Source organism: Sitophilus oryzae, unplaced genomic scaffold, assembly GCF_002938485.1.
Source record: "Sitophilus oryzae breed Bouriz unplaced genomic scaffold, Soryzae_2.0 scaffold_374_pilon_pilon, whole genome shotgun sequence".
NCBI lineage: Eukaryota > Metazoa > Arthropoda > Insecta > Coleoptera > Curculionidae > Sitophilus > Sitophilus oryzae.
In genome coordinates this window covers 723,194-736,867 of record NW_022146945.1, presented here as the reverse complement: position 1 = coordinate 736,867, position 13,674 = coordinate 723,194, and the positions used below count along the sequence as shown (strand labels likewise).

The following is a 13,674-nucleotide window of genomic DNA, read 5'->3' as shown; positions in this document are numbered from 1 at the left end:
ACTTTTTTACAGGTTTATTTGGCATTGTTTGCATTGTTTTTTGTTGTTTTCTGTTTTGTTTTTGTGCGAGTTTAATAACCCACGATTAACCTTAAACATAACCTTAAACTACACACCATACTAGGGATGTACGATTCGAATCGATTATTATCAAATCGACGTGATTTTTATCAAACGATTTTTTGGTATAATCGATCTTTTTTTTTAAATCGAAGACCGATTTTATTTATACAGTTTTACAGGTTTATTTATTTGTTAGAATTTAGAATAAGAAAAAACACTTTAGTTTTGCTGGAATATTTGTTTGCAGTGCATCCCTAGTAAAAGGCCATCTAGCATGAACTGAAAAATTAAGTGTAAGTGCTCGCTGCCGCATGCGCCGATGTTTGTTTATCACTTTAATATCAGGTGTCAGATTTTTGTCGGGGCTTCCCATATTTTTATATTTTAGATAACGTAGAATATTCTTTGATTTTACCTTAATTCTTTCTTGTATTTTTATTTTATTTTTGGGATATCCCTACTCCATACATTAAACATTTAGAAAATTGATTTATCTATCTTTATACAACCACCAAAACGTTGACCCATAATAGTAATACATCAGTCCAGTAGAGGACGCTAAGTCAAAAAATTCCCAAATAAAAAATTGTAATTTGTAATTCCTTCAGTGTTTTCGAAATCGGGGTTGCGTCGGTTTTGAAGAAATGTCGAAGAAAACCCCGGACTGTCTACCATCAGCAGCCGGATATAAGTAGTTATTAAAGCAAGTTTTTTTTAACATTTTTTATTGTATTTATGAGTTTAGTGTTTGATTATTATCATGTGAAAAAATTTAAATAATATTTTAAAAGTGATAAGCATGTGATAGGTTTGTGATTTTCAGTTTAATAGATATTTGGTGTGTATGTGTTTGCGTATATGTGTGCTGGATAAAAACACTTTCATTAAAAGGGTAAGCTCTAACTAAACATTAAAGGTTATACTTGTTTATTGAAACGATTGAAAATATTTTCTAATATGGCGAAAAAAGAAGCTATAATTGTTAAGATTTATTTTTTTCAGTTTACTCCACTGTAAAAAGTATTTAAAATATTGCGCGTTTCACTAGAATTAGTAGAGCAATCTACACTAATATGAATAAAATTAATTTTCGTATTTTTTTCTGTAGCAACTTAAAATAATTGAATTTATAGATAAACATGCAGAATGTGGGTATGGTAGGAGATGGCAACGTTGCATTCTCTCCGACACTCTCTATCACGCTAAACGAATTTCCCGGGGAGTGAACAGTGGCACTCAAAAGTTTTTCAACATTTTCCGGAAAATGTCAAGAAAAATATAAAATTTTCAACATTTTTTTTTCGCAAAAAAAACCTCATAGGCGTGTTTCTGGGGTTGAACTATACTACCAGTTAAAATATCTGCACTCATTTCTGGGACACCCTGTATATAATAATAGAATTATTAATTTTTAAATAGCTCTACTTAAGAAACCGGGAAGTTTAGGTATAGGAACATGATATATCGTTGAAAGCAATTTTGTTAATGTTTGATTTCTTAAATAATATACATAGGGTTGAATTTAAAATAACAAAGATTTGAGCAATTTTATAACAAACTGAAATAAATAATATTTTTGCTCTCCCTGTGTAATATCCATTCGGTTTATTTAGACAGATCGAATATATCGACATACGTTGACTTATAAGCCAATTTCAATTTCAAAAATGTTTAATCAATTATTTTACCAATGCTTATTCATTATCATGTTTTTGTCAATTTCATACATGTTTTTTTTTTCTCAAAAAATATTAGAGATAGGTATAGGTTAATAAAAAAATCATGAGATAAGAAAGTTTCCAAAAATGTAATAATATACTAGCTGTTCCATTTAAAATAAGATACATACTACCACTTTTCAAATGATGCCACAACACTGTAATGCTAAAAATATTTTAGAAAGATGGATGAGATGCCTTTATGTAAAAATCCAAATTTTCAAGAAAAAATCTATAACGTCTAACATGCCATAGTCGTGAATCACCCTATACATTATCGTTGGTTAAACTTGATAAATAACTCTTGTCAAATTATTAAATACTACTTGAAGCCTGAGGCATCCGCCACATCAGAAAAAAATACTTTTTATTTTTTTTAATTAAATGAAAAACAAAAAATCCGGCGACGACAGTTTTTAGAAGAGCCAATTAGCTATCTTTTAGTAAAAAAAGAGCAATTTTCTAGAGCAAGTCGTTACTTCAGTAGAGACGACACAGATAAATATTAGCATTTTATATATGAAGATACTTATTTGAAATTTAATATTCTACAAAACAATGAATATTAATCCATTACCCTAAAATTAAACTCTCAACGATATTGAATTCGAGACTAATTTTGTTTGTTAATTTTGCCGATCAAAGCGCATTTTACAAGCAAACTGTTTTAATGTTGTGTGTTCATTTTAATGCTTGAAATTATATACATATTATATATTCACGAAGTAATATTTTTGTTGCTGGAAATGTAGTATCATTAAAACTTTTATGCCAGCGACACTCAAAGTTTTAGTTCAAATTTTGAGTATAAAGATGAAGTTTATGGTATCTTGCGTTACATTGTGGAATATCCAGCATGTAAAACTTGCCTTAAACGTATAATTAATAATTCAAGACAATCTAAAGTTAACCACTTTTTAGCAAAATAAATAAATAAAAAGCGTTTTAAGTTTAACGTTTTCTTTTTGCTCCTAAGGCTAGTCCACTTTGTTTAAAAACTTTGTTTAAAAGACAAAAAAATAACAAATAAAAAATTATAATAATTAAAATTCTAAGAATAAAATTCTAACAATGCATGTTTAGTTTTATTTTACTCAGAGCACGTCTGGAGACTACGTGTTTTCCTGGCTTAATACAAAAGTTCTGCCAATTTTCTTGCTCGGTAACGATTATTGCACTGCAGAGACCATTTGATATTTTTAATAATAATTTTTCATTTGCTACTTCTTTCTTTAAGAAAACTAAAATGAGAATAGTCCTTGTACTAAATGTAAAATCATAAAATTATGTCTAAGGCCCGTATTTATAGTCGCGTCTCGAGACGCCAAGACAGTCTTGGGCTCTTGAGAGCGCAAACCACAGAATATACGAGCTTCATTTCGGAGACTGCGATTTTCATTTTGGAGATTGTCATTTTGGATAGTTTATGTGATCTGTGGATAGTTTTTTAACCTAACTTTTTTAGTAAACAAAGTAAATCCGTTTTGTCTGATTAAAACAGTTTTGAATATGTTAGAAGAGTTTGAGGATATTTTGGACCATGTGGAAGAAGAAAATCGTCTTCGAGTTCCAAAAAGATATATACGGGATGCAGGAAATCCAATAGAAATGTTTAGCGAAGAGGGGATTTATGCCGATATAGGTTTAACAAGGCTGCAATTACAGAAACTCTTTTACCTCTTATAAATTGAAGACTTGCAAAAACCTACCAATCGTGGTTTACCCATTCTCCCCGTTATTCAATTACTAATTTGTTTACAGTTTTATGCGACTTGTAATTTTCAGATGGTAAATGAATGATGGAAATGACTTGCGTGGTGTTAGCCAACCTACAATAAGCCAGATAATCAAGAATAATGCAATAATGTGGAAGTATTTCAAAATCGGAAAAGTTTTTTTAGTCTAAATGTTCAGGTCCCAAAAGGGAAATTATGAATATTATAGTTGGATATCCAGTAAGGGAATCATCCAGTATCCAGGAGTCAAGTCATGGTAGTGTTATATTCGATCGAAGTAATTTAAGAATGCTAATGGAAAGGCGTGATATTCCTGGTTTACTTCTTGGAGACAATGCATATAGATGTAGGCCATTTCTATTGACTCCTGTTTTACAGCTAGGTAATCAACAAGAAACCAGGTATAACTTTGCCATAGAAGAATGCGAAATGTTGAAAGGCTATTTGGGACTTGGAAAAAACGTCTTCCATGTCTCCGAGGTTTACAAAACAACTGTTCCTATTATTTGTGCAACAGCTGTTCTTCATAATATTGGTTTAAGGAAAAATTTAGATGATTTTGAAGATGCTAATTTACACATTCCAATTATAAATAAAAAGGAAGAGAGTTAGATTTTTGAAGAAATCTTATTCAACATTTTGCAAATTAATGATTTATTGTATTAATATATGTATATCTAGTAATTATGTAACATGTTAAGTAATGTTCCAAGGTAACTAGTACCTATATAATAATTGTATTTACTGTTCTATTAGTGTTAAGTTAGGTTTATATATATATATATATATATTAACATGTAACATATTTTAAGTAATTTCTTATAGTCTATTATTAGTTATCTTAAAAATACTGGTTTTCTATACTTAAATAATATATGATTTCTTAGTAGTTTTACGCTCACTAAGACCAGACAGCTAAGTGCTTGTTTTAACTGGTCACACAGAATTTTCCCACTAATAAATTAAAACTAAAAAAATTGTCATTTTATTTTCTTCATCATGAATCTATACTAATATATAAAATCCTTAAGTGACTGATATACTGATTAATCGCGATCCTGCTCAAACCACTCAACGTAAGAAGCTCAATTTTGGCATACAGGTTGATTCTAGGGTGTAGAGGTTCGATAAGAAGGGATTTTTCGAAATTCCAGTTCCAAGAGGGTGAAACCACCCTTCAAATATTACAATATTTTTTATTTAAAAAACGGTCAAGTTTCCGAAAAAACGCTTAAACACGTATATTTTATTTTGTTGTTTTACATATTTTAAGATTTTTTATAATTTCATACATGGTGTTTCATAAAATATGACCATTGAGTAATCACGATTCTGCTTAAACTGCTTGACGTTTAAAGCTGATATTTGGCAAACGGATTGACTGCGGGGTGTAGAGGTTCGATAAGGAGGGGTTTCTCGAATCTCAAATTCCAAGAGGGTGCAAACGCCCCTCAAATATTACAATATTTTTTATTTAAAAAACGGTTAGTCTTTCGGGAAAACGCTTGGACAAGCATAATTTATTTGGTTTTTTATACATATTTTGAAATTTTTTAAAAAATCATACAAGGTATTCCAAAAAGTTGGGTAATTTCTTAACCACGATTCTGCTTAAACTGCTCGACGTAAAAAGCTTATTTTTGGCAAACGGATTTTTCGAAAGTCAAATTCCAACGAAATGAAACTCAAAAGACTTAATTAACAAAACTAACTTAAAAATTACCTACAACAATAAAAAAAATATTCATTCTTAATTTATGATATTTAAAGATTTTAAAAATTTATGAAACTATTCAAAACTAAATAAACCAAAAGTAGTATTCATTAAATATTAAACATATTCTTCTAAATACTTCAGTTTATGTGTTTTTCTGTGGCATGGGGTAGAACTTGTGTCACTGTAAATGGTCCCTTATATTTGTAGCACTTTTCATATAGACCTATCTCCTATCTTATATGTGATCCCTTTAAATCTATACGTTTATCATAAATTTTTTTGTACTTCCTTTGTTCCATTTCTATATGTTCTTTGACCTCTTCTCTCACTTTTTCAGGTAATCGAATACTTTTCATTCTCTACTGTTAATAGCCTCATTTGTCCATCTTCAAATAAATAAAAAGGTGTTTTTTTCGCCAGTGGATTTATTCACAGATGTATTTATACCTCTTTCTATATTCTTGATGTACGTATCCCATTTGTTGTCATCATCTGCACAAGCTGAAGCCAGTATCATTGGAATAATAATGCCATTTGTTGTATCACGGGCACAGGGCAGCGATAACATGAGCGATCAATCTAGCACACACCAACGCGTTCGCGTTCACGTTCACAGCCGTACCTATATGTAGTGCACCATCCTGTGTAATTTGTACCTATATATAATAGGTACAAATTAAAAATGTGAATTATTTATACCGAAAAAAAGACATTCTTAAATATTACCCTACAACATTTAAAGCTAAACAATAAAAATGTTCATATCTACTATCCAATCCAATTGCAACTCCAATTTTGTCTCAAACTTTTTATTTTTAATTCTATTATTTTTGTAACTTGGATCGGATAAATCATATAGAATTTTGTGTATAATGTGTAGGTTTTTCTCCACATTTTTCTTCACGTTTTCTAGACATTTTCCTACAGTTTTTTCTGCAAGTTTTTCTACACTTGTTTCTAGAAGTTTTTTTCGCAGTTTTTCTTATGAGTGTTTCAAGCTGTGAACAGATTTCCAGTTCATCTATCAATATATCTTCAGTCACCGAGGTAATCAGTAGCAGCCTGTTTGGTTAGATTTCAGCCCTTCAGAGGGGTGCTCTGAGGAAAAGGTGGATGCTGTGACGTTTATTTTTCATTAAGCAGTTCCTTTTTTAGTATAATTTGGTATACAAGGTCAGTATATTTTTTATAGTAAACCAAACTTTCATTAATTTGATTTTAAATATTCATTAGTGTTAAGAAATTAACCATACTTAACATTTTACATTTAACCGGTTAAGTACTTGCCTTCAGCATTACTTTAACCTTTAATTTATTAAATTTAACATTTTATTACATTTATATTTAACACTTTAAGTATTTGCCTTCAGCATTGCTTACATTTTACTTGTACTTGGTTATGAAAATAACCATGTTATATTAATCGATTATTCAGATTTAACATCTTTTTATGTTAACCTTTTATAACGTTACAATCTTTCACCTGTAAGGGCAATCTTGGCTACAGATTTTAAAGTTTCCCCCTTAACTATTTATGAACAAAAAGGTTCACGAATCTTCGAAATAAGCCAATTAAAATTTAAATATTTATTCCGTCTCTAAAAGTATTCCTTTTATATTATAATTGTTTGAATACTATTTGACATAATTTGATTTTAAACAAGTTTTAAGATAGAGTTTCTTAAATATAATTCTTGTATATTAATGTATATAACTGCTGTGCCGAATAGGTACCGAATAATATCTAACAAGTAATAAATCTTATTTTTTTGGGTATTTGAATTGTTTCATTGGTTGATCCAGTTTCTCAAAATATTTAACAGCTGTACTAATTTTAATTTCCATTCAATTAATATCGTTGTACAAATTTTCTTATTTCAGTTTGTACTATCCTTTATAAAGTATCAGAACATTTTTGAAATAAGTGGCGCCCTTTGGTATCCAGTGTAAGGTATAGGTGGGTACATTTTTAGCCAAGTGCAAAAGCAAAAGCTTGTTCCCACCGCCGCCAATATAAGAGTAGCTGTTTACAATATTTTAACTTAAATTTTCAATATAAGAAAAGTTTTTGTTACAGCATTTACTGCAGTTCACGTCAACTTCAAGAGCGATTATAAATAATTTATAATTTCGTCATTATTATGATTGTCGTTCTTTAGTAATAGGTTGCTGATTCGTTGTGAAACGACACGAATTTACAAAAAATACCGTTCAAAAATCGTGTTACTGAAATACCGTCACATCACTAGTATCAACACTATTATAAAATTTTCCCAATCTTGAAAACTAGGGAGACCCCTTTTTTCTTAAATCATAAATTAGGCGGATGCCCGGCTTGTCCACAAGAAACCTCATTGGAAAAAAGTTAAATTTAAAGAAGTTTTGAAAAATAAATGTTGATAGCAAGCATGCTTATCACTAGTACTCTAATGCAAGCCTGCTCAGTAGATAACCTGAAGCTTAAATGCACCCAGCTCTGTCACAGGTACGTTTCTCTGATACATAAGCTCAGTAGTTGTAAGATTTGAATTAGTTCACACTTCATAACAGTCAATGAGACATCTGATCGATATATTGTGTAAGTTAAATGAAATAAAGATAATGAAAATCCGATATTTTTCTAGTTGTCAAGTTTGTTAAAACTTTTACCCGTTATAATTTAAAGCGAATATCAAATTAAATGAATCTCGTTTTCACTCTCTTGTTATGTTCGAGACCCAACAAACTTTCCTTGAGTTAACTTTAAAATTTAAAAGCTGACAACGCCCAGCTTTATATAAACTCCACAGTACATAATTATAGCGCGCTCTATAAATTCCCAAATGATGCCGTGTCAAAATCAGAAGCCAAACCTTCACGGACACGTGTTTGTGTTAGTTCACAGAATATTTTATTAACCGTCAGTTTCCAAAATTGCTACAGTTGAGCTGATCGTTCTAAATATAATCCAAATTTAATTGATAGCAACAAAATTCGAATGACGAAAATAAAGGTTTTAGTACAGAGTACTAAATTGAAAATGGTATATAAAACAAGTAATTTTTAATGAGTAATAACTAATGCCATAGACAGCGTTCCAAAGCATTAATTTATTTTATATTCAATGTTTGTATAATTTCGTTTAAATACTAATGGAAAGTATTTTCATACTAAATATAAAAAATACAGTAGAGGTTGGAACCTTTTTGCCAATACTACAGCAAATTATAACTCTTGTTTACTGAAACACAACAAAAACACTTTACTTTTAACACTGGGTGTGCATTTCGCAAACCATGTTAGTATTATCATCAGGTAATTAAAGCTAAGTTATTTTTTAAAATTGATATAGAATGTTGGGGGGTTAAACGCCAAGACCTTACATATCTATTGTATGTCCCTTTTTATTGAGTCATAACGAGTTATAACTCATCATACAGTCTCAGGGCTTTGACTACAGCGAGTATCTGAGACGGCTTCACAGCGGCTGGCTCTCCATCTCCAGTATCAGTCGTACCAAAGTGTATGGCACGAATGGTTGTGGTCTCGGCGCACTCAGTGATGAGGTGTTCTGGTGTTTCCCGATTTTCCCCACAAAATCTGCATTCCCCGTGGTTTCTTAGCTTTGATCTACTGAGGTGTTAGTTGAGGAGACAGCGTCTTGTTAAAAACCCCGTGATAATCCAAAAATTGTTCTTACTTAAATCAAGGAAAATCTTTGATTGTTGTCGGTCGTAAGTCCTGAGAAATTTCTTCAAGTGTCTTAGACCGTTGGAGGATTCCCAGGTTATGGATGGAGTCTTCCAGATTCTTGAGTTCCGCTTTAAGTTGGTTTCCACTTGGAAATCAGAACGGTTCTGGTCCAGTTAGTAGAGCGTTAGCTCCTTTCCTAGCTAGATCGGTTGCTTTTTCATTTTCTTCTACGCTTTGGTGAGCTGGTACACAGAGTAGGAGGACTTTATTTTCTTTGTCCAGTTTGTTCAGCTCTTATAGGCATTCTGTGACCAATTTCGAATTTATGGTTACCGAGTTTATTGCTTTAGTGCTGCTTGACTATCGGATAAAATGGCTATTTCATGTTTCCGATAGTTCCTATCTAAAATAAATTGTACGCATCTTTCGATAGCGTAGATCTCTGCCTGAAGGATGCTGGGATAGGTGCCCATTGGTTCGGAGTATTTAGTTTTTGGCCCAAATATTCCTATCCCTGTCCCAGCTTTGGTTTTGGAAATATCAGTAATACCACGTTATGGTGAGGTGTCTCTTAAAGTTGTACATTCTTGGTATGTCATCCACTGAGAGATGAAGGAGTGGAACTTTCCTTTTTGAGGATGTTCCAAGCCCCTAATATTACAAATTGATCGTTTATTTAGAAACTCGATTAGCTTTGCTACCAAGAGTGGCAATATCAGCAATAAGAGACAAAACCAATCCAGCGTATCAATAAATTATCTAGAGCTATAGGAAGTAGGGAATAGAGGTAGAAGACCCGATAACTAGAATGAATAGGACTACTATCTCTGTTCATATTGCCCTTTACTTTCTATCAAAAATTATCCTTACAAGAGGAAAACATTTTTTTATTATTGACATTTTGAGAAAAATGCATTCTCATAAACATTTTTGCTTGTTCTAAAACGGTTAATCCAGTTTATAGTTTTACAGATTTCCACGCAGTTTTAGAGAAAATTGTAAAAACATGAAAATCTTTCAATTTTTTTCAGTTTAAAATTTTTAGTCTTACAAAATATATTTTAGGACTGAAAACTGACTTTTTTATTAAAAAATTATATTACCATAGCATTTCTATGGTAATATAACAAAGTATATATATATATATATATATATATATATATATATATATATATATATATATATATATATATATATATATATATATATATATATATATATATATATATTATATATATATATATATAATATAATAAAGTATTAAATATTTTTTTTTTTTGAATCACCAGATTTATTTAATACTTTACTATCAGAATATAAACGAAAATAAAGTAAAAAAGTCTTTGACCTGACCCGGATTCGAACTCTAAATCATCGGTTCGTGGTCGGAAACTCTACGCACTGCGCTAGGGAGACATTTTCGATTTATATTCAATACTAGAATATATATGACTAAATTAATAAAAAATATAGAATCTTCTTCCTATTCGCAGTAGTGAACGCAACGGGTATCGGCATGCTGTCCCAGAGAGCATAATAAAAGATATATCAAAAAGCCAGACGTCTTAAAATACTTTCTCAAAAACGTTGCTAGCTCTTAGACAAGATAGTTATTAATAATTTTGATTAATTTTTGATATTTTTTGCTGTTATTTGCCGGTATCTATCCATACACCTTAACCATAATATATATATATATATATATATATATATATATATATATATATATATATATATATATATATAAAGACTAACATAAAAGACCACATTAAAAGATATAAAGATATGAAGAGTAGACAATATGAAGAGTAGCAATTTTATATAGTCAATCAACAAAAAATATAATACGATTTAGTGCATGTCTCTTTTACAGAACCATTTTAAATACGCAATAAACTATTTTGATTAAGATATTTTAATCAAATGAACTTGTAATCGACTATCAACTGCATCATTTAATACAACTTGCATTCACTAACAGGCACTTGGTTAATAATTTAATCACTTCCCTATAGCTGACATTCAATTATCGATCGCACAAGAACGCACCTATCCTATTCTCCGCTCACTTACCAGCTTTAAATGATTATTCTCCGAGTGCAGGTACTCAATAAACGTCTATCTTGATGAGGGCCGTCCCTTTTAACAATTTCAAATTAAATTTCGTCAGAATAATTAATTAATTAGGAACCCTCTTTTAATTTTAAATTGAGTTAGGCCGCGGCCCAAATGCAAAGCGAAAACAAAATTAGAAAAAAGCCGGAAGATATGCTCGTTATACTAACGAGTCATTTGGTATTTGGGGATTTAAAGGATCACACTTAAATGGTTTATCTAATAGCGGTGTCTGTTGGTTAAAATTAGTACAATTTTATGTTTAAATTTCATAACTTTTTGATATAATATGCTCTTCTATTTAATTGCTATTTGAAAATTCATTTTAAAATGTTTTTTATTTATATTTCTAAAACGGAAATATGTAGAATATTAGGAAATAAATACTCAAGTAGTTAGTAGATATTTTTTTAACGTATTTGTTTAGAATGTTACAAACGCCAAATAATTTTAAACTATTTGAAAAAAAGTTTTGGTTGTTCGCAACTGGAAGAGAAATCTCAAACTATTATTTTCTAAACATAACTCTCAGTAGCTTTTTACTAGTCTCATTTCAGTAGCATTTAAGGTTTACACAATTTTGGTGGCAAGAGAAAAAAGTCAATGGCGCACATATTTTTTAGAAAAATGATCCAGTAAAAACCCATATGCAGGTCCCTGGCGAATATGTCCACACTTTTTTAGCATTGAAATATGTCACACTTATAGTAACTTTTACCCTCAAAATTTCATTTCAGTCAGTAAAAGCACAAGAAGAATATTATAATAAATCAAAAAATATAGAAAACTTTAAGCCCCTGTAGCTACGAAACAAAGCAGAATCGGACCTATGTTAATAATACAAATAAATCTTATTTTCACGAGAGGCATCTCCCCACGAGCGATGGCACATGCTTTTTGAAACACCCTGTATAAAATTAAAGAATATTCTCAATATGTATTTTAGTAATCCGAATTTTAATATTCGCTTGAAGGGATCATGAATAAAATATCAAACAATTTATAAAAAATTGTCACATTTTCTATCCAAATCTCTCAGCGCCTCACTTACAAAAAAACTCTACACTAGATTCCCCTACCAAAGAGAAGACAAATGACAACCACGTATTGCAATAAACGTAAATGTCCCATATAGGCAGGACGTAGATCAAATTCATGCCTTGAATATGAAATATATTCTTTATTTGACTTTCAAGGTTTAAATTTAAAGACAAAATTTCGAACAGTTAAATATACAGAGTGGCCCATCGAAAACGTTCCGCAAGGCATAACGGCCAGAGTAAGTTTTTTTTCAGAAAATTTAAAAACACGTCAATTTTGTTTGTGAGGGGGACAACTTTTGCCCCAAAAATGATTGCAAAATCTTCGAGCCTCTAAGCGGGTGTGTCAGAGTTTATAATCATCTGCTGATGATGCTAACATGGTTAGCGAAACGCGCGTCCAGTGTAAAAGTAAAAGTGTTTTGGTGTATTGTGGTTAGTGTTTTATTTTGCTGTGTAACACCAAAGGTTCCAACCCTCAACTGTAATCTTTTATACTTGTAAAAAAATTAATCTTTTATTGACCTAAGCTAACATAATACATAAATTTTCGGTTTATTAGCAGTTTAAAAGGTTTTTTGCCTTTTTATACTTTGTTATAAAATAAATCATTAATCATTGGTCAAAGCTGAAATAATAAATAAAGTTTTGATTTGATTATATAACCTGAATGAAAACGAATCTAGGAATATAAATTTTATTATAAAAAGAAACAAATATTTCATAAGTAATAAATAAAAATGATTATGCATATACAGGGTGGCCCATCGAAAACGTTCCGCAATGCATAACGGCCAGGGTAATTTTTTTTCAGAAAATCCAAAAACACGTCAATTTTGTTTGTGAGGGGGACAACTTTTGCCCCAAAAATGATTGCAAAATCTTTAACCCTCTAAGCGGGGGTGACATCCCTCAACTTTTTTCAAATGGGAAGGGGGTCAAGTGGCGCCACAATGAAGAGCTTTCTATTATCTGTATTTCCCTGCTTCGTTTTTGAAAATCGGTCGAGTCATTGAGAAAATATGAAGGACTGAAATTTGAAAAGTTTATTTAAACATTTATCAGAGTAAATAATAAGGATAAATTCCTTCGATCAATTTGCTGTTTTTTTATTATTTCTAGATGTTTACGCATGTTTTCACTTGCCACAAGGTTGAACGGTCAGGTGCGGTAGTTGCTAGATAGAAGCTGTTCTGTAACTTGTGCGTTTCAGTAAGTTCTTCTCAGTATCGTTAAACTTTTTAACAATTATGGTGTACTCACTTGCAGAAAAAGTGGAAATAATCGAACTTTATTTTAAAAATAATGAATGTGGTAATCGGGTTGCGCAGATATTCAATGAACGCCATCCTGATAAACACCTTTATGGCAAAATTGTTCGCGAGTTAGTAGCAAAATTTCGTGAAACTGGTTCCGTTATGAATAAAAAGAGGCAGAGGGAAAATCCTGAAGTAAATGAAGCTATGGAGGTATTCGTATTGGGCCAAGTTGCCATGGATAGTACGCTGAGTACAAGAAAATTAGCCAATGAGACCGGCGTGAATCGTACAAGTGTCGACAAGTGTCCAAAGGATATTAAAAAAACACAAGTTCCACCTATACAAAATTCAGTT

At 30.9% G+C, this 13,674-nt stretch overlaps 1 protein-coding gene across 3 annotated transcripts in view; it reads right to left on the bottom strand.

Annotated features, from left to right (window-relative positions):
* LOC115885130 (band 7 protein AGAP004871) overlaps positions 1-13,674 on the bottom strand; it is a 251,901-nt gene that overhangs the window by 37,387 nt on the left and 200,840 nt on the right. The window lies entirely within an intron of this gene.